Raw genomic sequence first — 26,234 nt, forward strand, 5'->3', positions numbered from 1 at the left:
GACTTCAAGAGATGTCGAGAAGTCAATGCACTTGCAGAAATGGCCGGTGACCAGGAGTTCTGGTTCCACACTACTCACGAGGGCTGCGGGTCTCAACTTTACTGGGGACTCGGGTCGGCCTCTGAGATGTCTGGAAATCTTCTTCCTTTGCTGCAAGTACTTCGAAGTCTAGCGGAAGCTTCGGCAATGCAGACCGGCAAATTGCTTTGCTGGTGCCTGCCAAGCAGGGGAGTCACTCCTTGACCCCAAGGGAGATTTCTTCAGTCCTCTAGTCTTTAGCAGAGGGTCAAAGGTCCAGGATTCAGCTTCAGAGTTTCGTCCAGGGTAATCTAAAGTTCTGGTTTCAGAGGTTCCTTACTTATACCTAAGGAAGGGGTTGGACTAGCTCTGGGGACCCACCTATGGGAGGGTTTGGAAAGAGGGGTGGCTACACCCATTTCCTTTGTCCAGTTTCGCACCAGAGGAGGGGCTGGAAGCCCCTGAACCGGTCTGAGGTGGACTATGCATAGGGACACCAAATGTGCCCCCAGTGCAGGACTTCAAAGCACTCCGAGAGTGCTCCCACCCAGGCCCAATACACATAATCCTGTCTGGGAGGTGGTTACACCTCCCTGTGACAGGAAACCTATTGTCCAGGCCTCCCCTGCCGAAGTTTCAGTCAGCAGTAGGAGGCCAGACTTGTGTCTGTGGCTGCAGCATCCATTTTGTGATGCCAGGGCTCTATTAAGTTTCTACCGGGTATACCAGTGCTCTCATGTCTCTCCCTCTAGAAGGGTGGGATCATACTCCCACGCCAGTTACTTGTGTGGGGCTATGATTCCAAGGTGTTTCACACCAAACACGACATGTTTCCGTGCAGCCAGTCCACAGTTAGCATTTTCCGTTTGGTTATAAATAGGGCTCCCGGTTTTATGGTATTCATTTTTTTGCCATTTCTGTCTGTATTTATCCATATTTATTTTCTGGGCATTTTTTCTGTATTTATCCGCATTTATTTTTGCCACAAGCTAAAGACGACGCTACAGCTAGTATTTTTCCACATTTATTTCAGTCCCCAAAAACACATGCGCAACTGCTTGTACACGGACACAAGAGCCGAGGGGAACCACAAACTAAATGGCAACGAACTCAACACACACCGATCACAATGCAAAAGGGACACCACAAGCCACCAGGCCGCAGACAGACATGGGGTTAAGTGTGCGTCCAGCTACAAGAGTTGGATCCAGGACTAGTTGTTGCAGACCCAGAACATTGAAATTGCCAGAAAGAGCCAGCATCCAACTGCTAGTGAAAGGTGTAACTGTAGATTATGCCCATAATTTACAATGCTGTCACCTGTTCGTTGTAACTGTTTTATGACCATATATCTTAAGGTGACATTTAACATGGCCACGGCCTCACAATCCTACTCTGTACCATGATTGGAGGCCCGTGGGCAGAGCGGCATTATGCACAGTAAACAAAGAACCAGAAAATGAGCTCATAAAACCGAATGCACAACATGTATAGCCGATAACCCCTAAAGGTCACATGAATTAGCTTCCTAATGGGACAGAGCGGATTTACCCATTTATAAAGCGGAGGCCGAGGGCGTAATTTACAGCGGGTAGTGAACAAACTCAGAGCGCTGAGGGACACAAAAAACACTAATTAAAATGCCAGGACATAGGCATGGACATTAAACACGCATATCATTGTATACATTACAATTATTATTAATGATTTAATTCCTTTCACCCTGCACTACCTGTTCACTACCATATTGCCTTAATGGCTGAATTAAAACGTCTCCTGCTGTTCGCAGAATGCAAAAAATGTGCTCGACCCGGTTGACGCTTCTAATTATCATTGTATATCATTGATCAATACAGGCATGGGTAGCAAAATAATGCACTAGTGATTATATTTAAATAGTTTTGCCTCCTTTGTGCTGTAAAAAAAAAATATATCGATATTATAAGTTATGCTGTACATTCCGATGACGCTCGTTACAACCCCCTCACAAGAACAACAAGTGCTGTTCGCCCTGTCTCGATTCAGATTGTTGCACTGCTGGTTATCTATGGAGCAGGCACTCATCCCGCTGAACTACCTTACAGAATATATCATAACAGGTGTTGTACTAGACTTCAAAAACATTTGGAAGTGAGTTCAGTTGAAAATCTGGTGGTGCTAGTCGAAGTGGAAGTCTAATACGGAGGTATGCTTATGCTCTATCCCAGAGGAGCCGTTTGCTACTGAGAAGGAATGATACTCATTACAGCGCTGCATCCTGCCAAGAGGCGCTGTGCTAGCTTTCAAATCTAAGCAGCGCGGACACATACTACCTGACACAGAGGTGCAATTAGAGACAAATTTCGGGGTGGGGGCTACTGGGGTGGGGGTTTGATTCTCCCAGCAATATGCAGAGCGGAGATGCACGGACGCTTAGAAGGGGTGAGAAAACACAACAAAGCCGCGTTAGCAAATAATTGGTCTTTTAAAGACCTGTGAAGTACTCGGGTGTGGCTGTGTGTGTGCCCGGGAAGCAGTCTCAGCCGGGCTGGCACACACGACGGGGGAGGAGGTCTGAAGCTCTGTGAGCCCAATGGCGTTGCGCGCCATTAATCTGTCCCCGGAGGCCACAGAAATACACTTGCGGAACAGATGTTGAATTCAAAAGACGGGCTGGGGCAGCAACAAAAGGAACAGGGGAGTGGCAACTCTGGGCTGAAGCACAGCAGCCTGGCAAAATTTATTAGTATTTTTTCCGTTTTTACATATAAAAACAGACAAAAGAAAAATTGTTTTCCATCTGTATTTATATGTAAAAACCGGAAAACCGGGAGCCCTAGTTATAATGCACTTAAGAGTATATGGTCAGGCTGCACTACTGACAACCCCGGAGAAGAGATTCCGAAGGCTGCAGAGGGGCTCAGATCATGCCTGGGCACCCCCTCACAAATAACTAAGCACCCTGCCTTCAGGATTGATAAGGCCTGCCATAGGGGTGATTGATAGGTTTGTATGTGCCGTATATGGTGAGATATAGTGAACCTATAACTCAGGAAGGGGTGCATGCACCACCTTACCCAGGCTGCAGTAGCAGACCTATGGTGTCATTTTCGGTGGCTGTCCAGGGGTGGCATAATACATGCTGCAGCCCCTGGTAGGCCTCTGGGGTACCTATGCCCTGGGTACATAGTATACCATATACTAGGGACTTATAAGGGCACCTCAGATCCAATCTGAACTGTACCTAAAGTACATGGAATCATTTTGGAGAGGAAGCAGCTAGGCTGGGGCCCTGAATAGCAGGGTCCTAGCCAGACTAAAGTCGAAAAACCGTGAAACACCAGCAAAAAGTGGGGGGTAAACATGTGAAGCAGATCCTACTCTCCTACAACCAGGAGCTGGATTCGAGCTGTCCCACGAAGGATGTCGAGTGCTGCGGTGTCGGTGCCCGGATTGGACCCAACAAGCCTTGGCAACAGCAACCCACGTAGGAAGAGAAAAGATGCTTCGGTGTGGACAAGCAAGGTCCTGGGCACTCCCCAAGCAATGGAGTGTCAGGGCACGTCTGGAGCAACCAGGTAAGCCAAATTAAAGTAAAAGTTGCCTTCACAAGGACTCACCAGTCGACGGACTAGGGATCGTGAAGGGACCTCATGAGAAAACACAAAGGGCCAGCTCACGGAACACTCATGGAGTGTAGGCGGGCAATCTTTGGTGCAAATGCTGCTCGGGGACAGGGCTACAAGTAACCCAAAGCTCAGCAGTAGTAGTCGTTGGAAAGCTGATGCTTCTGCAAATGGTTGCGGTGTCCAGGGGTCAGGTTGCACGGTCTTCCACGAGGGATACAGGCCTCAGAATTGCTGAGTGCACAGATCGACCTCAATAACCACGGAAACCCACCTCCTGTGTTGCAAAATTCTTCGGAGTCCAGCGGGAGCATCGGAGATGCAAACCGGACCGATGCTTCTTTGGTGCCTGCCAAGCAGGGGAGCAACTCCTTTACTCCAAGGGAGATTCTTCAGTCATCTAGTTCAGTGTAGATCGTCGAAGTTCCAGGATTCAGTATCAGAGTTTCGTCCGGGTGTAATCTCTAGTCCTGTAGCCAGGGGTTCCTTCTTTATACCCAAGGAAGGGGTTGGACATACTCTGGGGACTCACCTATGGGAGGGTCAGGAAAGAGGGGTGGCTACACACATTTCCTTTGTCCAGTTTCACGCCAGAGCAGGGGCCGGTAGCCCCTGCAACCGGTTTGAGCTGGACTATGCACAGGGACACCAAATGTGCCCCCAGTGCAGACTTCAAAGCACTCTTGGAGTGCACCCACCCAGCCCTAATACACTAAAGCCTTTCTGGGAGGTGGTGACCTATGCCCTGGGTACATAGTATACCATATACTAGGGACTTATAAGGGTACCCCAGATTCCAATGTGGAGTGTACCTAAAGTACTGGTAATCAATTTAAGGGAGAAAGAAGATAGGCTGGGGTCATGAATAGCAGGATCCCAGCCAGACTATGTCAAAAACCAGCAAAACACCAGGAAAAAAGTGGGGGCAACCATGTAGTCAGATTCCACCTTCCTACAGTCAGTATCCCTGCAGTTGTATTAAAAACCCCTTCCATAACTCTTGTGAGCCGATGAAGTTGAAGGCTATTAGCCATGGGGCCCCAGAATGGTACGATATCCTTCATGGCATCCTCAAACTGTTGTAAGGCGGTATCTGTCTGATCTATATTTTTCATTTCACTAACCCTTCTGATTCGGGGCAAGTGCTCACTTCGACGCTGTAGCCTATGGTCTTTGTGGTAATTTGATGGAGCTATATAAACAGGGATAAGGAGAAAAGAGAGCTAACACCTGCCCGACCATCCCTCCGGGAGCCAGACATAACCTTTGGATCAACATACAAAATAGACATTAGGGGGTGGTATTAAGGGCGGGCTATCAGTCGTTCTCAACCTATATGTGGAGTTGCATCTGCTCTCCTCTACTTTTATCCTCCCGGCCCCCTGGACACAGACGCTAGCTATTGTATTGACCACTGGCACTGGTATTGGCTTGTCCTCAGTGACATTAGGAGTCTGGAAAGACTGGAAGTACTCAGAAGTGTTGAACCCCTGGAAGTCAGCTATTTCCATTCAAGACCAGGTACTGTTCTTTACACCTTTATATGCATTCATGCAGGTCCTCAAAAACAATTTACCAAATGCCTCTTGGCCTGTCAGACCACCATCAGGAACCCTATGCTGGAAATGCACATTATGCACCACAGTGCGAGAATCCGCACGCGTCCTATCCAGAGTATCGAATTGGGGGATGGGTATGCACCATACCAAGCAATGCAAACCAACCATCGCAACTACTAACGTATGACAGTGGCATGGACAACAAGTTATCACTTTTACGAGTTACTGAGGGAAGTAATCCACAAACCCAACATTTAGTCGTGTTTGACACCTTATGAGCCTGATGTAGCATTTGTATGAAAACATTATCCTTATAAGACTTGCAATGCTCTCCTTTGTGAGGGGCCAAAGTAACAAAAATTTGCTCAGGCGGGACCAGTGTTGTACCAACCAAAGAATGTACAGGATACTTCTCATCTAGGACATTCGCAATACAATTATTAGTGTAATCACAACTATTGACACAAAAACTATTTTACTTTTTGTGGACCAACCCTGCACTGGACGTGGAGGTGCAAACGGCTGTTCTTCCTCTATAAGAGGACGACCAAATGTCATACTTTGTGAAGCAAGGGAAAGGGAATGCAATAAAACTTATGGCAAGGGGCAAGTGTTCCCAGTGTCCGTCTGAGCCTCACAGTAGACTCCTATTGTTCATCAACGTTGGCGCTCTTGAGCACCAGCGGTGGAGTTGCTCAGTCCTAGCTCGCGATGAATCTCACGTCGTCCAGGATACTGTACCCCCCTCAGGGAGCACGTTCAACCTATCCTGTCCAATACCCGAACAATGCGCCAATTTCACCTCGCCCTAAACTAACACTGTTGGTACTATAGGCAAAGTGCACCCTAACTTGCGCAGTCCAGCCCTAGTTAATCTGACTTTTCCTTTGGTGCACTGTTCCTCTGTCGGGGCGCAAATTGTACCTAGTGGCTCCAGGCACAGAAGGGTCGGTGAAAAGGGGCTCAGGCACAAACGGGCTAGTGGGAAGGGGCTCCTCAATTGCTTCGATCTCCGGGGGTGTTGCCGCATTTAGTACTTTGTTGTTTTAGGCATCTGTTTGGGTCCTTGTGAGCTTGGCATCGGAAAAAGGGACGAATCGTGGAACTCTCTCACACTCCAAGTCCCCGATACCATCCCTCACCCACTGGTCATAGGGTAAAGGCAGGGACACCCTATAGCAGTGGGAAGAATGGATCCAGTTCTTTTGTCCAGAGACCTTCACAGCCGTGCGGGTAGAAAGGAGGACCTGCTCCGGCCCCAGCCACCTAGGCTCCAGGCTCCTTTTCCGCTGGAAGTTCTTGATGATTACCCAGTCTCCAGGCTAAATATCATGTCTAGGCCCCTCAGGTACTGGGGGAAGGGTGTCCCTGATCTGCAGGTGAATAGTACGTATATTTTCAGTTAACACATACAGGTAATCAATCAGTAAAGGATACTCAATCTACAGGTAATCAATCAGTAAAGGATACTCAATCTCAGAAAATTTACGAGATCGTGGGACGCCACAGACATTCGCTGTGCACCAGAACACGACCTCGTAAGGTGACAACCCTGTCCCAGAATGTACAGTTACTCTTGTGGACAAAAGGGCTAATGGTAAAGCATCTGGCCACTGCAACCCTGTGGTCTGCTGAATCTTTGCCAATTTCAGTTTGAGAGTACCATTGTACTTCTCAACCAACCCTGCTGACTGGGGGGGATTCGCAGCATGGAACTTCTGTCTGATGTGTAGTCCATCGCAAACTAGCTGGATAACCTTGGCATTGAAATGACTTCCGTTGTCACTCCAGATCAAACGGGGCAAGTCGAAGTGAGGAAAGAACTCCTTCAGGAGTGCCTTTGCAGTCGCGAAGGCTGTATTTTCTTTAGTAGGGTAAGCCTCAACCCATTTACTGAATGCACAAACAACCACCAACACATACTTCAAGTTATTGATCCTGTCCATTTCTATAAAGTCCATTTGAAGGACCTCAAAAGGGAAAGTGGGAGGTGCAAAATTACAGTATGGTGTAGGAGTACCTTTTCCAGGATTGTGCATCATGCACACCATGCAGTATTTTACTAAGTGGGCAGCTGTCTTGGAGATATCGTCATTCTGCCAAACAGGGTCTAACAACTTGCAAATACTCTTAGCACTGATGTGAACTGGGCCATTGGCCTTTGTGACTACAGGAAGAACATATGCATCTGGCAACATCCATCTCTGCTACCCTGACTTATCAATCCAACATCCCTCATCATTCAAATTTGCTGTACTCTCTGGCCACACGCTAATTCCTCCATTGTGGCCTCACTCTGGATTTCCTTAACATTCTTGAGTGTATCCTCAAACATGGAGAATTCGGGTACCCATCTGGCTGGTCTTGCTACAAACATTCTTTTCACCTTAGTGCGAGCTGTCTCCTTAGCAGTCTGATCTGCAAAAGCATTCGCCTCACCCACCTTGTCAGTGACCTTTTTGTGAGCACTGCACTTCACAATTGCCAATTTCTTAGGGAGCATCAAAGCGGACAGAAGCCTATATATGAGAGGACGATGCTGAATATGTGTCCCATGGGAAGTAAGGAACCCTCTCTCTGCCCAGAGCTGCCCAAAATTCTGGGCCACCCCGAAGGCGTACTGGCTGTCAGTATAAATATTAACAACCAGTCCCTCACTCAACTCACAGGCTCTAATAAGCGTGACTAGCTCAGCTGCTTGGGCGGACTGATAGGGAACTTGTGATGTCTCAACTGCCGTACGCAGTGTAGTAATTGCATATGCTGCAGTGGTGGTGCCATCTGGTAATGTGAAACAAGAGTCATCAACATATAGTTCCCCTTGGGGGTCAGATAAGGGAACAACAGTCAAGACTACCTTGGTCTCTTCCTCCGTCCGAAAAATGCAATCATGTATGTCAATTTTCTCATTCTCAGAAGGGAGGGGTAGTAATGTGTCTGAATTCTAAGTGCACAGCGTTTGATCGTGATAGGCCTTTGGAAGAGCGTTAGCTCGTAACCTGTCAGACGTGCACTGGTGGGGTGCTGCGTCCTTGTCTTATTCAAAAGTGTATCCACAGCATGGGGTACTGTTGCAAAGTCATCCTGTGCTCTGGGCATCCCCCAACTTTTTGCTGAATGGTACTGGTGGTAACTGACTGACTGACTGACCCTGGGCTTTGCCTAACCAGGGCCAGTGCTATGCTGAAAGAGACACGTTTAGAATACAATGAAAACATCTACATGCACTAGGATACACTAAGGGTTAGGGTACCCCTGTGGTTGGCATGACCTACCCTATCAGACCCTATTAAATATTAGGGCAGGGGGATTAAAACTACCTAGAAGTCCCTAGCCACAATAGGGCATGGGAGTTTAGAGGTCAGCAGCTTTTTCTGCACTTGCATGTATGCACTGCTGAAGCCTGAGGTCAGTTTAAAAGTAGCCCTAGGTGGCAGGATTGCTTTTAAAAAGTACATTGTTCTCAAACTTGACTTTGGGGTTCGGGGCACTTAAAAATGGATAACCTACAATGGTTTTGGCACATTAGGAACACCCAGGATCTCCCCCTGGTGTCCCAGGGGTGGGGGGTCAGGTATTTATAAGGTAGACCCTTTTAAATTAGTTTTTATATGCCCTTGGATAAGTGAAATTTCACGTTTCACTCCCCACATTGTGATAAAGTGCTGCCCAAATTCAACTTTGATGCTAGGAGCCCTGTGGAGGGAGGATCTGCAATATTTCTACAGATTCAGAACCCCTGAAGTCGCCCCTAGTTGTCCCATGGAGTGGGGTCCTGTAGATATAAGCAAAGTACTTATAAAATATGTTTTTGTGAGCCCTGGTGCTGGAAAAATGGCCCAATTCATTTTTCCCATTGCAAATCGCCTGCCACATATAGGTTAACATGGCAGGAAGTTATTAACTAATAACTCTTGATAGGAGAAGGCTAAAAGTACAATTCAGAGAATTCCTAGCGTGGTACTAATAAACTCAAGAATATGATATGGTTAAATTCCTCCTAAAGTGTACATACAAACAAGAAAGTCTTATAACGTCTTGTAAGTCCAGATTCAGCCTTCCAGTGGTCTGTCCTGATTGGTCAGAGTTCAGTTGATTAGCCAGGTTGCTTTGAAGAGGTGATAAAGAGCTCCTGGGGTTAACCAGCTCTCCTGGGAGGGCAGTGCTCTTCCACAGGAATGCCAGGGCAGGGGGAGGAGTTGTAAACCATGGTCTTCAAAGAGAAGAACCCAGTGTCATTTCCAACTCTAAACTTTTCACCTCAGCCAGAGCTAGGCTTATGGAAGGAATGCACAGATGCAAGGGGGAGAGTTTATGAAAAGTAGCCATCCTAGGGGTGTGTTTAGCCAGCTCTTACCTCCCTGCTGGAAAATCAGCCATTATGAATTTGGAGGATTTGGTTCACTCTGGGACAAAATAATGCCACAATCTACAGGATTTGGTCATAATCTTGGGGAGTTGCCCTGCTCCCATTGGTCAGCAGTGACCTCCTGCTTGACCAAGAGAACTTGGAATACGTATCTGAGAGGGGCAGAGTCTCTCAGATCTGCTGCTTGAAACTTAAGAAAGCAAGATGTTGCCATGCTGAGAATTTTGAGGTGCAATTTCTAAGGCCTGCCCTCTGAAGACTGCACCACCTGAAAGTACAGCCCTGTGGACTACCTTGCTGTAAAAGAACTAAAGAGTGGACTCCCTGCAAGCTACAGTTTAACAGAGCTCACCTGGACATCCCCACAGAGAATCCCCAGCCTGGAGTACCAGTGGATTTGTAAGGGTGTTGTTCAAGTGGATTGCGGAATTGAAGTCTCACACTTTCAAGGACCCTCTTGGAGATTCCAGAACCTTGGATTGTGTGTTGGAAACTTTGGGACCCGCAAGCAGAACTTCAGGAAGGAGTTCTAACTGGACCCCGCCTGCTGGTGGGGGATGCACAATCGAGTGGTGAGAGATCCTCCAGAATGTGAATGGGTCATTGTCAGAGCAAACAAAATGACTAAAAGGGGCACTGTTGGTTTCTAAGCACTAGAAAGTGACTCATCTTTAAAAATTCATATCTCAGGTTCCCTACAGTGGATATTTCTTGTTTTGGTGTAATTGAAAAGATATTCCTATTTTTATACATTGGTGTTAGATTTTTATTTTGTGTTCTGTCTTAATTATTTACTGAATTGTTGTTTTTAAATGCTTTACATACCTGTCTTTGAAGTTAAGCCTGCCCGCTCGCAGCCACGTTACCAAGGGTTGAGCATGGGAATAATTTTCTAAGACCTATGCTGAGTCCTATCATGTGTTAGTGGCCTTATTGCCAGTGGCAGACCTACATTTGCCCCTACCAATAATCCACTTTCCAACAGGTACCATGACTGTGAGGTCGGTATCGAGTACTAGTCCTGCCGATTGTCGTATTGAGACAGCCGCGACCGCTCTTAGACAGCTCAGAAGGGCTCGCCGACAGGGTCAAGCACAGTAGAGAAATAAGCACACAGCAGTGACTTATCTCCCAATTTTTCTGTTAAAATAGAAAGTGCACAACCACCCAACTCATGGACATACAACACAAAGCACTTAAAATAGTTGGGGGTACCAAGTACTGGAGCCGAGCAAAGCGCAGTTTTCAATTGCTCAAAAGACTGCTGACACTCTGGCGTCCAAGGCAGGGGCTCATGCACATCTTTAAGTGTTAGTACCAGTAGGGGCTTAACAAGCAGTGAGGATCCAGGTATCCACTGCCTGCAATAGGAAGTGATGCCTATGAAAGAGTGCACATCTTTCTGAGTTTGCGGAACAGGCATTTTCACAATAGCACTGATGCGTCAGGTGTCAACCTCCTACCCTCCTTCGACAGTAGGTGCCCTAAATAGGTGACCTCCTGTCAACAATACTGGAATTTGGAACAAGATACCTTATGACCATGGTCAGCTAAGTGGAGCAACAGTTTAACCCTACTGTCTCTGCAACCCTGTTCTGTGTCCGAGGCAATGAGCAGGTCGTCAACATACTGGAGTAATACATACGTGTGGGAAGCGACAAAGAATCCAACTGACTTTTCAACGCCTGACTATAAATACTTTGACTCTCTGTATAGCCTTGAGGAGTGCGACAGAATCTAAAGCTCCTGCCAGCTAGGGTGAACCCGAAGATCTACCTGCTGTCAGGATGAATTGGGATGCTGCAAAAGGCATTTTTCAAGTCAATGACAGAAAAGAATTTAGCAGAAGAAGGAATCATCATCAATAGAGTCGTAATGTCAGGGGACACTGGAAACTGGGGAATCACTATTTTGTTAACTTCATGCAAATCAATCACAAAGCAGTAAACATCATGAATCTCAGAGGGACCGGAAGGTGTCCGTTTGAGGATCGGAAGAATGGGACTGTTACAAACATTAGCAGTCGTCTCCTCAACCACTCCTTTCTCAATCAAGTCTTGCACAATTTTTATCAGAGCACGCTCACCTGCCTGTAATATCTTATACTGAGGAATGCGAGGTAAAATAGCACCTTCCTTGACACGCATCGAAACTGGCGATATCAACAAACCCACATCTGTGTTGCCCGTTGCCCACAGTGCGGGTGGCACATCACTAAATTCAGGAGGGAGAGGTGCATCTTTAGACAGGCACTGTGTAGCACACACAACATTCAAACCCATTGTCATGTAGACACCCTCCGGGGAGCAATATATCGTGGCATACAATTTCTTCAATAGATCCAGACCCATCAAATTCTCTCCACAATTAGACGTCAACAGAAATGGCGAAACCACAGTAAAGGGACCAATAGTCAACGCAAGAGGTTTGGAAATGGGGCTCACAACCTGTACACCAGAAAATCCTACCGAAACATTATTATGACCAGACAGAGCCGCCCCGGGGACCGAGAAATAGAACTGTTTGTCGCACCTGTATCTACCAAACACTCCTTAGTCGAACCATGCACGTCTGCACTAACGTACGGACCTCTTTGGTCTACAGGTATCAAAACTGGTCCCTCACCCTGTCCTCGGCTATCCTAACAGTAAGACAGCCCTGTCACCTCATCCGTATCATAGTCATTGTGGTAGTAATGTTTGCCCCAAGGATCGTCAATGTAGTTCTAGTCAGTACGACCCTGCGATGTCTTGTCCTGGCCACCAACTCCACGACCCCGTCTATGAGGACCCCGTTGTCTAGGGGCCACCACCTTTTGCAAAAGCACTGGACACTCACTGCGCCAGTGTCACTCCTCCTTACAATATGTACACTGATTCGGCCCCATCAGTGTAGTATTCCTGCTAGTACGAGGAAGCTGCTGGGTCAGGCCACCACGTCCTCTACCATTCCCTCAAGAAGCCTGTTGCAACAACACCTTTGTCTTCAAATCCTTATGTTTTTTCTCCATCTTTTCCTTATTCTCATTTTCCCTGTGCTCATAGTACTGTGCTATATTCAAAATAACAGAAGGAAAAGAAGTGGACCAGGTGCTCTCATGAGCCTGTAATCGAGTTGCGATCTCGGAGAACAATGTTGAAACAAACCTACTGACAAACAAATGCATACCACCCTCAATCGACAAGTCCTGTCCACCATAATCCCAAATAATACTTTCAAACCAGGTGAAAAAAATCAGACAAACTCATCTTTCTTCTGACGAGAGGCCGACAGCTTGTCCCAATCAATCTTTCAAGGTAGGATAAGGGAATTCTTATAAATGATAATACGGCCAGGTAGAGCAAGTATCTCTGCTTTAGGCTCCTCACCAGGCTTCCTTTCCTGGTCCCATACCTTAATTTGATCCCAGGTACCACCCAATTCAACAAAGTGATCCTGTGTATGTACCTGTCTCCAAATATCAATGGGCACCAACAAACCGAAGAACATTTCAAAACCCATAAGCGTCATCACCGTTGATGAAGGGGCCTTAGTCAGTTCTTTATTATATGCAGCTGGATGTTTCATAGAGTCAGGTAACGGAGTCTTAAGGGACAAGACTCTGCCCTATTCCACGGGGTATAAACTCACTGTTCTTGGAAACAGGCCGCTTCCCCTGGTCTAATAACGACATTATGCTGATCCTGTTGGCTCTGGTATTTCAGGGTGATATATGGGATGCACTTCCCTCATCGGGTACTGGGACACCCGGTGGGGCTCTTCACCAGTATTCTTCCCCGATAAGAAACCAATGTTGCAATGTTACCAAAGACATGAGCAGGCTTCATATCAGTAACATACACATGATCCCTCATATTGTATATGATCTGCGGTGCTGCCCCTTAAAATGCTGCTCCCAAAGACCGGTCAGAGTAGCCGACGTGCTTAAGGGCATGTTGCTGTACAAAAGGATCATAATCCTTCATCACACTCCACACATCTTCCACACTGTGAATGGGGTTACAAGCCCACTGTGCTGCCTGATTAGCCACCACCTTTTTCTCTGCATCTCCCACATCAGATCGGACCAATGTCCGCCCCATGTGCTCTTTAAATTTCATCCATTCTCTATTGTACGGGCCGCGTATCGGTGTATCACTACTCAGTAAAGTTGGGGAATTCAGTGGGGGTAACAATAGAGGGAGCAGGCACTAACGTCATTGTCGGTTGTGTCGTGGGTGTAGGAGCTGGAGAGAGAGACGCGGAAGCAATAGGCATTGCAGGGGTACTAACAGTCACAGTTGCCACAGACGGCAAACAGAAAGAAAGAACAGGAGGTACCGTGGCCAAAGCCGTCTGATCAACAGTAACTTAAGGAGAAACAGCAGAGACAGAAGAACCGGGTAGCTGGGCCTGTTGGGGAAGGGCGGGATATACCCTCTCTAGGGGCATACGAAGATGGGGTTCAAGCATCTAGCAGTTCCTCTACAAAAGTGTCATTTTCTTCACGGGCGACATATGATTTATCGGAATTCAGTCGAAATCTATCTGCACGTTCAATTGCTATCACCTGCATCTCTCTATCATGCGCTACAGCTTTCTGAGTCAATGTTTGCATCCTCCCCTTCTGGGCCTCTTTTTCAGCTTTCATTAGCCTCTATTTAGCCTCTTTTTGCCATGTTCAAAAATCGACTGCCTTCTCCTTTTTCCAAACAACTTCTGTAAAAAACGAATTTTTTGTTCATCAAAGGTGCCCATCAAAGGCCACTGTAACTCGGCATGTGCCATAATGTACTAAACAAAATGGGACAGATGTCATGTTTTACATAAATTTCAAAATTCGTAGTGCCTTCCGTAGGTGCTGGCTGATTTTTTTCCAGTCGAGCATCAGCAGAACAACAACGACAACTGGAATCCCAAAATTTACTACACCCAGGCATTTTCAAAAATATACTAAACTTGTTATGTTGCCCGGCAAAGTTTTCACACACACTTTGTGCCAAAAACGGTCCTCAAAGCTGCACCAAATCCAAAGGCGGTCCTCAAGCCGCACCAAATCAAAACCAAAATGGTACCATATCCACAAAGAACCAAAACAAACTTAACTGGTGCACACAGGTCAAACTAATGTATTCTCCACTGCCGACTCTTCGGACCAAAAGGCCAAATCCAAGGGTTTCACCGTTCAGGACCCCAGTCGGGATGATCACTGGGCGAGGCACCGCCGATCAGACAGGACAGCTGCGAGTTCAGGACTCTCTCATGCAGGTGTCCCTGGTCCGCCCGTCCGACCCGGCCCCGACCTTCCCACCCGTCCGCGGGCAGGGTTGGGTCACCCAATGAGGTCCCTGTTCGGGCACCAACTGAAGGAAGTGACCCAATAAGGGTCATCCGAGTCACGCGTGACCACCTCTCAGCCTTCCAAACAGTTGGTCAGACAGTAGAGAATACAAACAAAGTAAGCTTTATTCAGGATACACTTGAGTGGAGTCCGGTCTGACCAGCCTCCTTCGATTGCTGCAGAGGGACTGACTTCAGCAAACATAGTGATACAATAAGTACAGTTCATAACCAATAAAGACCAGCCCTGACTGGAAATGGTAGCTGGTAAACAAAGGAGATACAGACGGATGGGTTTTGATCCAGAAACCAGGTACATAATATCTCAGTGCCAAGGTCCCTCTGCCTGCACCCGCTGATCTGAGGGTGGGAGCAGGCCTATCTAGTGGGAAAGTAATGCACAGACAAAGACAGTGTATTCATTAGTACAGCAAAGCTCAACCTTGGAGAAATGATGTCAGCTGCTTTCAGCTGGGGCAGAACACGAGAGAGACAGAAGTTAATTTTGATCATGACTCAAAATGGCGGCTGAAAAGAAATGGTGCCGCAAATGATAACTTAAGACATACAATGCATGGGTAACTCAGCTATAACATTTTTATTCCAACATGGGTGAGTAGCTGTGCTTAACAAGTACTGATTGATTGAGTGACATTGCAAAGACAACTGCTGCTGACGTATTACATTCAGTATTGTACAAATATAATGGGGTGACCCTGTGTCCCTCAGAACTTGGGTATTTCTCAGAAAAACTACAGTGCTTCTGCTGGGTAAGCAGATAATTTCTTTCCAAAGGCAAATAAAATGTAAACATGTTCACAGTATTATTCAACGTTGATACTGGTGGAACACAAAACAAACAGGAATTCACTTCATAGAATGGCAGTTATACTTTTTACTGACTAATGCAATAGGGGTATATATTTACAAGGCTGTGAAAACAAAAGTAACAAATTATAGTGAGGTAAAGTGCTCAGTGACTGTGGTGAAGTGAACATTTTATATACAGGTGTGGGGGTAAAATATTTACAAATGATCAGGACGGATATACAAATGAGAAAAGAATGGTCAGTCCAAAATTGATTAAAGTCTCCGGTAGATGGCGAAAGTGCTCATTATTCAACACCATGAGACTTATTGTGGCTGAGTCAACGTGTTACGTCGACGTTTCGACCCTTAGAACAGCCTAATTGATAGATGTCTGGGCGGGTCGTCCTCAAGGCTAAAGGGTTGTAGACAGCCCAAGCGAAGGGGTGAAATCCCTTTGGAGGAACCTCTTCGAATCGATGCTGGTAGTAGCCTGAAATGATTCAGGGAGCAGCAAGATAAATCCAAGTGGGCCTGTTAGTCATCAAAATTACCGGAATGCAAGCCGTCGTCATGAATAAAGCAGACGCGGTGAAGCAAACGTAAGTTATGCTTCCTGGAGAAAGAGCAGTCAAGATCTACTGACGCGTCCTCTTCAAAAGACTGCTGCTTGAAGAGGACGCGTCAATAGATCTTGACCACTTGGATTTTTCTTGCGGCTCCCTATCAATTAGGCTGTTCTAAGGGTCGAAATGTCGGCGTAACACGTTGGCTCAGCCACAAGAAGTCTCATGGTGTTGAATAATGAGCACTTTCGCCATCTACTGGAGACATTAATCAATTTCAGACTGACCATTCTTTCTCATTTGTATATCCGTCCTTATCATTTGTAAATATTTTACCCCCACACCTGTATATAATACGTTCACTTCACCAGTCACTGAGCACTTTACCTCACTATAATTTGTCACTTTTGTTTTGACAGCCTTGTAAATATATACCCCTATTGCATTATTCAGGTAAAAGTATAACTGAAATTCTATGAAGTGAATTCCTGTTTGTTTTGTGTTCCACCAGTATCAAAGTTGAATAATACTGTGAAAAAGGTTTAACTTTTATTTGCCTTTGGAAAGAAATGATCTGCTCGCCCAGCAGAAGCACTGCAGCTTTTCTGTATTACATTCAGTCGCGCATGTGCATTGTTAGTAAATACTGTTCTTTTTCAAAGGAAGGGCATTAACTGAACATTAAAGTACCCCCTGTATTGGTAGGTAGTTGAGTTCTGAGTCTCTGGATCACAACACCTCCAGAGTTGTTTGCCACCTTATTCTGCGGGTGAGGTGGCCACCGATCCCTGAGCAAGCCTTGGGCGCCTGGACTCTGCTACCCCGGGGGTCAGGTGCTCAGGGGGGTACTTGGCGCTCAGTGTTGGGTCCAGGAGTGGGGAGAAGTCCCAGGACAGCAGTGGTTGACACTACCCCAGTGCCTGCTGAATGACTGGCACTCCTGAAGAAACCTGCTCTTTCGCCCTCCCTTCCGTCGGTGCCTCTTGGCTCTGCCTCCTGCTCCGGGTGCAGAGACCACCCTGTCATGCCCAGACCAGGGGCACTAGGACCCTGGGGCAAAGGGCAGAGGACACTGGACACCTGTTCCGGTGAGGGGAGGAGGGACGCGGGGACAAGGGATTCGAGGGCAGGACCTAAGGACGAGAGGTCAGGGTCCACGCACGAGACCAGTAACGATAATAAAGAATACCTGAAACCATCTGGTGTGTCTCGCTTAGTCTGTGGGATCGGGAACACGACAACTGGCGACGAAGGTGCGTGATCGTGTGCCCAGCAGGAGAAAGAAGAGCGGCGGTCCGCCGCGTCGAAGGACAACGACATCGAGACCAGGAGCCCACCCTGGCTCGTGTGTGTGGCTACAGAAGGAGACATGGCGCGGGAGCCCACCCCGACCGTCATCGAGCGAAAGAAGACTGTCCTCCATCACCGGTAAGGAGACTGGGAAAGCGGAGTGAACGCGCGTTGTGAACTGCTGGCAACGCGAAATATCGCGAGAAGAGGGCAGAAGTCAGGCAGAAAGGGGGACAATCAGCATTGAGAAACAGCGGGTGGCCATTTTGAAGTCAGGCAGCGCCCTGATTGGAGGACAAAGTATCGCGAGACCACCAGCGGCCATTTTGAGGTCAGGCAAACCGACCAATAAGGAGACAGAACAGCGCGGCGGCCATTTTAAACTCAGGCAAGGAAAGAAAAGTGCCAAATACAACAGTGGAAAGAGAAAAGAAGCACTGGCAAGGACAAATAAAGAAACAAGAAGCAGAAAACAAGCCTTGGCAAAGGCAAACAAAAGGAGAAAACAAGCACTGGCAAGGACAAATAAAGAAACAAGAAGCAGAAAACAAGCCTTGGCAAAGGCAAGGACAAATAAAGAAACAAGAAGCAGAAAACAAGCCTTGGCAAAGGCAAACAAAAGGAGAAAACAAGCACTGGCAAGGACAAATAAAGAAACAAGAAGCAGAAAACAAGCCTTGGCAAAGGCAAACAAGCACTGGCAAAGACAAATAAAGAAATAAGAAGCAGAAAACAAGCCTTGGCAAAGGCAAACAAAAGGAGAAAACAAGCACTGGCAAGGACAAATAAAGAAACAAGAAGCAGAAAACAAGCCTTGGCAAAGGCAAACAAAAGGAGAAAACAAGCACTGGCAAGGACAAATAAAGAAACAAGAAGCAGAAAACAAGCTTTGGCAAAGGCAAACAAAGAGGCAGAAATAAAAGGAAAAGATGGCAGAAAAGCAAAGTGCGCAATATCGTAGACCATTACCATTCAACCCATCAGAGCCACAAGCAGGAATACGATGGGAAAAATGGATCAGGCGTTTTGAAAGGTACATGGAAGCGACGGATGTGACAGCAGCGAAGCAACTAGGCCTATTCCTAAACCTAGTAGGGGATGAAGTTGAAGACTTATTAGTAACACTGCCAAACGAGGAGACTACCACCTACGACAAACTAAAAGTGTAACTGACAAACAAATTTGACCCGCAAAGAAATGTCGATTTCGAGCGATATACCTCCACGATCGCTTTCCAACAACAAGATGAAACGCTGGACGATTTCGCAACGAGACTGCGAAAGCTTGTAACACACTGTGAATTCGACAAATTTGATAACGAACAAGCCATCAGACTGCGCATCATAGAGGGCTGCCGTGACCCGGAATTTCGCACAAGAATTCTAAAGGAGCCAACGTCTTTAGAAAACATCCTATCACTAGCAAGAGCAGAAGCAAGAGCGACAGCACAAGCAAAGGAAATGGAACGAGGAAAGGAACAATCAGTGGGCCAAGTGCACCGAATGACAAACAACAACCGCACAAGCGGATGGAAGAAAGACAGAAATGACCAGACAGTGAAGAGACGACCAGAAGGAACGTGCTACAGGTGCGGACTTGAATTTCCACATCGAGGTCCGTGTCCGGCGTTTGGTCAGACATGTCGGAAGTGCAATGGGAGAAATCACTATGCCAGTGTGTGTCAAGGAATGCAAGTCAGGAACGATAGAGGAAGAACAGAAAGACCACGAGCATCAGCAAGCAGGCATGTCCGACACGTTGAAACAGGAACAAGGAGCTCCTCAATAGAATCCGAAGAAGAAGAAGAAAAAGAAGAGGTATCGACGGGACGACTATATCTCATGTCAGATGTCACTACCGAACAAGCTGAGGAGGGTGAAAGCGGAGAAAGCATATGTCTGATAGACAAAAGCAAGATAAAAAAGACAGAATTGGTAACAATAGGTGTAGGGTCACACAAAGCAAAGTTTGTCCTAGACAGTGGCGCAACATGTAACATCATGTGTGTATCGGAATACGAAAAAATGAAGATAAAGCCAGACTTGAGGCCGTCCCGAGTTGAAGTATTCACCTGGGGGTCTCGGACACCAGTAACAAACATGGGGAAATTTACAGAAGAACTGACATACAAAGACCAAAAGACGAAGGAAGAAATTCATGTGTTAAAGGGTGACATCCCAGCACCATGCCTATTGAGCAACATCACAGCTCAGATGATGGGTCTTTTTGAAATGACTTACTGTCATGCCCCGCGGTCATGCCCAGAGACGCGGAGGGTATTTAAGGGACACCGATTGTTACTAACGCTGCTTAGCGTTCTAGCGTTTAGCTCATTTCCGTCCTGTCGCGTAGTGCCTGACTTCCTGTCTGGAGGTGTTTCCTGTTTCCGGTTTTCTGGCGTCGTTTAGCAAGCAGTGCGAGTACCTTGCTGTTCCTTGTGTGGCGTGGTGTTTAAAGTTGTGGTAACTTCTGGGGCGGCAACGATTGTCGTGTGCTGGTCCATTTTTGGCAGAAGTCGTTTACACCACGGAAGCCTTCAGTAACAAGTAAGGTCTCGGTGTCTGCCGTTTGGACTAACTGATGGTCCGTTCCCTAGGCAGTTCTCTGTTGGGGAGTTATTGTGTTGAACACGGGGATCTGTGTTTATTGTGGATCTTAAACCCTGCTGTTAAGGAGTCTCTCTGACGGGTGTGGGTCAGAGTGCTATTATTAGTTAAGTTTGCCTTAGTTCCTTTTGTAATGACACACCACTACTAGGCGGGGAGAACTAGCGTGGACCATTGAGCCTTGTCTTATGTTACAGCAGTAATTCTCAGATAGAGAAGGTAATCATTACACAGGAAGTACGTGGGGGTTATTTAAGGGTTTGTTCTCTACGCTTCTTTTCTCACTCAAGTTCCCTGTAGCCCTTAGGTGAAATATTCTCTTCAGAAGACTATTAGACGGCCGTAGAAGTCAGTATTCCCACGGTCCCAACTAACTGGAAGATAAGGGGTAAGCTAGGTATCTATAGGTAGAGAAGGCATCATCTTAGAGAGGATATTGGGTGTAACCATTGTATGTTTCTTTAGGATTCCTTGCATCTGACACACGATAGCGTGCTGATACTTCCCTGAAACGAGATAGATTGGTAGGTGTTTCCCATTTTCACCAGGGTACGACCAGGGAGATCATATAGTACGATGCACATTAATTGAACCTTTCTTTTTTACAGCTGAGAGTTCTTGCCTGTTGCTCAGACGTGGTCCACAACCAAACCTGCCTTTTTCCCCCTGCCTACCCTTGTTTTGTTTCCCTGTTTTCCCTTGCGTTCCTTCCAGCTCTAGAGTTTGATAGAGCGGGAGGGACGTGGGGGACGACTGCGGACTTCTCTTCAGATTTCCTGGCGCTCCTGCGGAACAGAACCATTGATCATTACACTTACAACATATCAGATAAAAGAAGCATCCTGAATGAATACCCCAAACTACCGCAAGGCTTAGGGAAGCTAAAAGGGCGGCAAATAACACTACACATTGATGAAACAGTAAGGCCAGTAGCGCAACATCATCGGAGGGTACCAATACACCTGCAGCCGCAAGTAGAAGAGGAATTGGATGCATTACTAAAGCAAGACATCATAGAACCAGCAGAAGGACCCACGCCATGGGTATCACCGATCGTGGCCGTACCAAAGAAAGATACGTCAAAAATAAGAATCTGCGTCGACATGAGGATACCAAACAAAGCAATTGAACGCAAGAGACATCCCGGACCGCACCTTGATGATATGATCAGCTGTCTAACAGGCATGAGGCGGTTCTCTAAACTAGACCTGTGCAAGGGATACTACCAGCTAGAACTAGATCCTCAGTCTCGATACATCATGACGTTTTCCACACACCTAGGCCTGTTCAGATACAAACGTTTGAGCTTTGGCATATCGTCGGCTGCGGAGATATTTCAAGAGACAATACCTTTCACAATAATAACAGATCACCAAGCACTGATAACAATATACGGAAATCCAAATGCAAAAATACCACCCAGGATAGAGAGGTGGGGAATACGACTAATGGACTACAACTTCAAAATAATACACAAACCAGGGAAGGAACACAATCCGGCTGATTATGTGTCAAGGCACCCCCTGCCACAAGCATCTCAAGTAACAACAATGGCAGAGGAATACCTAAACTTTGCACTCAAACTCAACACACCGGCAACGATATCAATGGAAGAACTGGAACAGGAGACAGGGAAAGACCTCACCATGCAAGCAATAATGAAAGTGACGAAACAGCAAAGGTGGAGGCACGTCAACAACAACAACAACTGGGAAGCAGGTGTGAGAAAAGAAGAACTGCTTGCATTCAAAAAGATCAGCGAAGAACTCTCAGAAAGAGAAAATGGAATAATGATGAGAGGCACCCGACTTGTAATACCACAAACCCTGAGGAGAAGGACAGTAGAACTGGCACATGAGTCACATCAAGGGATTGTGGCAACAAAAAAAATGCTACGAGAAAAAGTGTGGTTCCCAGGACTGGACACCATGGTGGAAGACACCGTGATGCACTGCCACATCTGCCAAGTAACAGGGCCCCCATCAAAGCCGGAGCCACTGCAAACGTCCAAACTACCAAAGGCAGTGTGGACAGAACTGGCGGCTGACTTCTATGGACCTCTGGAGACAGGAAATTACTTGCCGGTAATAATAGACGAATTTTCCAGATTCCCAATTGTGAGGTAGGTAGCATCAACGTCAGCAAACGCAACACTGCCAGTCCTAGATGACGTTTTCGCAGCGTGGGGCTCACCACAGACACTGAAGACGGACAATGGGCCCCCATTTTCAGGCGAGGAATTCAAAAGGTTCATGGAATACCTCGGGATCAATCATCGACGAATAACTCCCCTCTGGCCACAAGCAAATGGAATGGCAGAACGGTTCATGGGGACAATCAAAAAGGCAATACAAAGAGCAAAGTTGACGCAGATCTCAATAGGACAAGCCCTGTGCCAGGTCCTAAGGGACTATCGAAATACCCCCCACAGCTCCACAGGAAGGTGCCCCGCAGAACTGGTGTTGGGGCGATCAAGAAGGACGAGGTTGCCACAAGTGAAAGAAAAGGAAAGCATGGAGCGACAAAACATAGCAACGAGAGACACCGAAGCGAAAGGAAAGATGAAGGCATATGCGGATCGGAGAAGACACACGGCAAACACAAAGATAGAAGGAGACACCGTGGTAGTACGGCAGAGACAAGTGCGAAAGTCAGACAGTGTCTTCTGAAGGGACCCACTGACAGTGACAGGAGTGAAAGGGCCAATGATAACGGCGTCAGCAGGGGCATACCACATCACTCGCAACAGCTCACACTTCAGAGAATTGAAATTAAAAGAAGAGGAGCTGCCAACACATGGGCTGAAGGAAGAGACACATGAGGAGACAGCTCATGCAGACATCAGAACGTAACGACCAAGAAGAGAATGCAAGAAAACAAAAACACTAATTGAAGAAATATAAGAAGACAGAGGTCCGTGGGGAGGGAGGGAAAGTCAGTCTCTCAGTCTCTCTCTCTCATACATTTTGTTTGCAACAAGGGGGGGGGAGATGACATGTCCAGACCAGGGGCACTAGGACCCTGGGGCAAAGGGCAGAGGACACTGGACACCAGTTCCGGTGAGGGGAGGAGGGACGCGGGGACAAGGGATTCGAGGGCAGGACCTCAGGACGAGAGGTCAGGGTCCACGCACGAGACCAGTAACAATAATAAAGAATACCTGAAACCAACTGGTGTGTCTCGCGTAGTCTGTGGGATCGGGAACACGACACACCCCCACCCCCTCCCCCTGAGCTTTAACCAGCTCCAGTTCTACTGGCGTCACGTGGCCAAACTAATGCTGCATTCTGGGACCTGTAGTGCTCTAACTAGAGGCGAGAAACGACTAGTAGCAGAATGCACAGTGAACCCCAAGCCTGAGAGGTGCCCCCACGTCTCTATCACTGTCCCGCCCCCCCCCCCCCGCTCCGTCCACGGCTGCTCAGTGTAGGTCACTCACCCAAACCTAGCCTTTTAGCCCCCACATTTTGCATGCTGACTGATAAGTTTTTTAGTGAATTTCACCAGGAAATTGCACCTTCAGGCCCTTGGTGCAAACCCTGCTGCTAAAAGGCCTGGACTGGATAAAGGGTTCACACACTAGAGGGGCGCCGCGAAGCCCGACACTCCTGCCCGTGACTTCAAATTGATGGACATCGGGTATTAAGTATTTAGGGGAAGCGGGGAGATGGGGGCGGTGGGAATCTACACACTTTAAGTTACATTATAAACATTTCAATTTCTAGCCCAGACATTAGTGAATTGCTGAGAATCACATGTCTTCCATCGCGTGCCAGAGCCGGGATTTCAATCGCCTTTTCCGAGTTGCAAAGTCAGCGGTTCAGCCAGAGCCCCTCACCTCCTGCTGTGCAGACCCTCTGCCAGTTCCGGTGCCGCACTGCATTCTGGTTCTTGTGGTCCTGGGTGTACACGCACGGACGGGAAAGGTCACACGTTGGACTCTGCCTCCTTAGTTCGGCGTCTGTGTTTCTGTCCCTGTCTGCCCACTGTTCCCGTCAGGCGCTCTCACTCCACCTCCTCTCACCTCATTACCTCTGCCCCCTCCCCTCTCTGGCCCAGTGCAGTGTCTCTGGGCGCAGCTTCCTGCCCTGCCCAGGACCAGTGGGTGTGTCGGCGGCTTCACCTGGGACATGTGAGTCAGGAAATACCTGAGCTGAGGAGGGCAGGCCCGCCTCACAGGGACAGGGCCCCGGGGAGCATCGGACTCACAGGACATACCTGGGACCGGGGAGGGTTCCCCTGCAGCCCCCCTGGAGTTACAGAGACATCGGAACGGAGGGGCGACCCAGGGCCACCGGGACAGAGGGTCAGGGGACCGTCTGACCTCCCAGAGCTAAGGAAGGCAGGCCGTGCCAAGAAGGGTCAGGGCCCCAAGACCATCTGACCCCCAGGGCCACACACTACAGGCCCCCCTGGTGCTACAGAGACATCGGAACGAGGGGCGACCCAGGGCCACCGGGTCTGGGAACCATCTGAACCCCAAGAGCTGAGGCGGACAGACCGGCCTTACAGTGACTGGGCCCCGGCAGCATCTAACCCCCAAGGACTCTACCCCTGGTACTGCAGAACATCTGAACCGAGGAGCGACCCAGGGCCACACAGAGACCCCCAAGAGCCGGAGGAGCAGCTGCGGCTCACAGGGCATAGCGCATACCTGAGCCACAAGGAGAAGGAGGCGCTGCTAAGCACTCAAGTCCAGACGTACCTGGAGCCCAGGAAGAACAGGCGCCGCTCACCAGGACCCGGGCCCTAGGAGGTGTGGCCCCCAGACCCCAAGGGCAGCTGAGCTGACGGAAAGGGGGGGGCACAGGAGGCCTCGGGGCATGGGCTCCCCCTCCCCCAGTGGGCACACCTGAGCACCGCTCGCCCACTAGGAAACAGCAAGGATCCCGACCATGGGCCCCCAGCGGACACAGCGGGGCTCCAAGAGGAGCCGAACCTCCGGGGAGATGTGACCCCTGTGCAGGTAGGACACACGGGCAAGTTGTGGGCGACTGACTTTGAGCCCAGTCCTCAGAAGTACCTATCTCTCCCCCCCTCCACCACCTGTCTCTCCCCCCCCCTCTCCACCACCTGTCTCTTTCCCCCTTTCCACCACCTGTCTCTTTCCCCCTTTCCACCACCTGTCTCTCCCCCCCCTCCACCACCTGTCTCCCCCCCCCCCTCCACCACCTGTCTCTTCCCCCCCCCTCCACCACCTGTCTCTTCCCCCCCCCCTCCACCACCTGTCTCTTCCCCCTCCCCTCCACCACCTGTCTCTTCCCCCTTTCCACCACCTGTCTCTTCCCCCTCTCCACCACCTGTCTCTTCCCCCTCTCCACCACCTGTCTCTTCCCCCTCTCCACCACCTGTCTCTTCCCCCTCTCCATCATCTGTCCCTTTCTCCTACCTACATGTCCATTTACCCCACCTACATGTCCCTTTCTCCTACCTACATGTCCATTTACCCCACCTACATGTCCCTTCCCCCACCTACATGTCCCTTTCCCCCACCTACATGTCCCTTTCCCCCACCTACATGTCCCTTTCCCCCACCTACATGTCCCTTTCCCCCACCTACATGTCCATTTACCCCACCTTCCTAGCCCTTTCCCCCCCACCTTCCTAGCCCTTTCCCCCCCACCTTCCTGGCCCTTTCCCCCCACCTTCCTGGCCCTTTCCCCCCACCTTCCTGGCCCTTTCCCCCCACCTTCCTGGCCCTTTTCCCCCACCGACCTGCCTCTTTCCCCATCTACCCGCCCCACCTACCTGCCTCTTGCCCCCCCACCCTTCTCTTGCCCCCCACCCTTCTCTTGCCCCCCACCCTTCTCTAGCCCCCCACCCTTCTCTAGCCCCCCACCCTTCTCTAGCCCCCCACCCTTCTCTAGCCCCCCACCCTTCTCTAGCCCCCCACCCTTCGCTAGCCCCCCACCCTTCTCTAGCCCCCCACCCTTCTCTAGCCCCCCACCCTTCGCTAGCCCCCCACCCTTCGCTAGCCCCCCACCCTTCGCTAGCCCCCCACCCTTTGCTAGCCCCCCACCCTTTGCTAGCCCCCCACCCTTCTCTTGCCCCCCGCCCCCACCTAGCCGTCTATCTCCACCTCCTGCCTCTCTCTC

At 48.6% G+C, this 26,234-nt stretch overlaps 1 protein-coding gene across 3 annotated transcripts in view; it reads left to right on the forward strand.

The window, feature by feature from the left end:
* The first annotated feature begins 23,370 nt into the window (after window positions 1–23,370).
* LOC146813606 (uncharacterized) overlaps window positions 23,371–26,234 on the forward strand; it is a 435,136-nt gene continuing 432,272 nt past the window's right edge. Inside the window, exon 1 of one of the 3 annotated variants that reach the window (XM_085620351.1) lies at window positions 23,371–25,105. The gene's annotated coding sequence lies outside the window, so the exon portion shown is untranslated. The remainder of the gene's footprint in view (window positions 25,106–26,234) is intronic. The other 2 variants (XM_085620350.1, XM_085620352.1) reach the window with 2 other exon arrangements.

This window comes from Triturus cristatus, chromosome 7 (genome assembly GCF_964204655.1).
Source record: "Triturus cristatus chromosome 7, aTriCri1.1, whole genome shotgun sequence".
In the NCBI taxonomy this organism is placed as follows: Eukaryota; Metazoa; Chordata; class Amphibia; order Caudata; family Salamandridae; genus Triturus; species Triturus cristatus.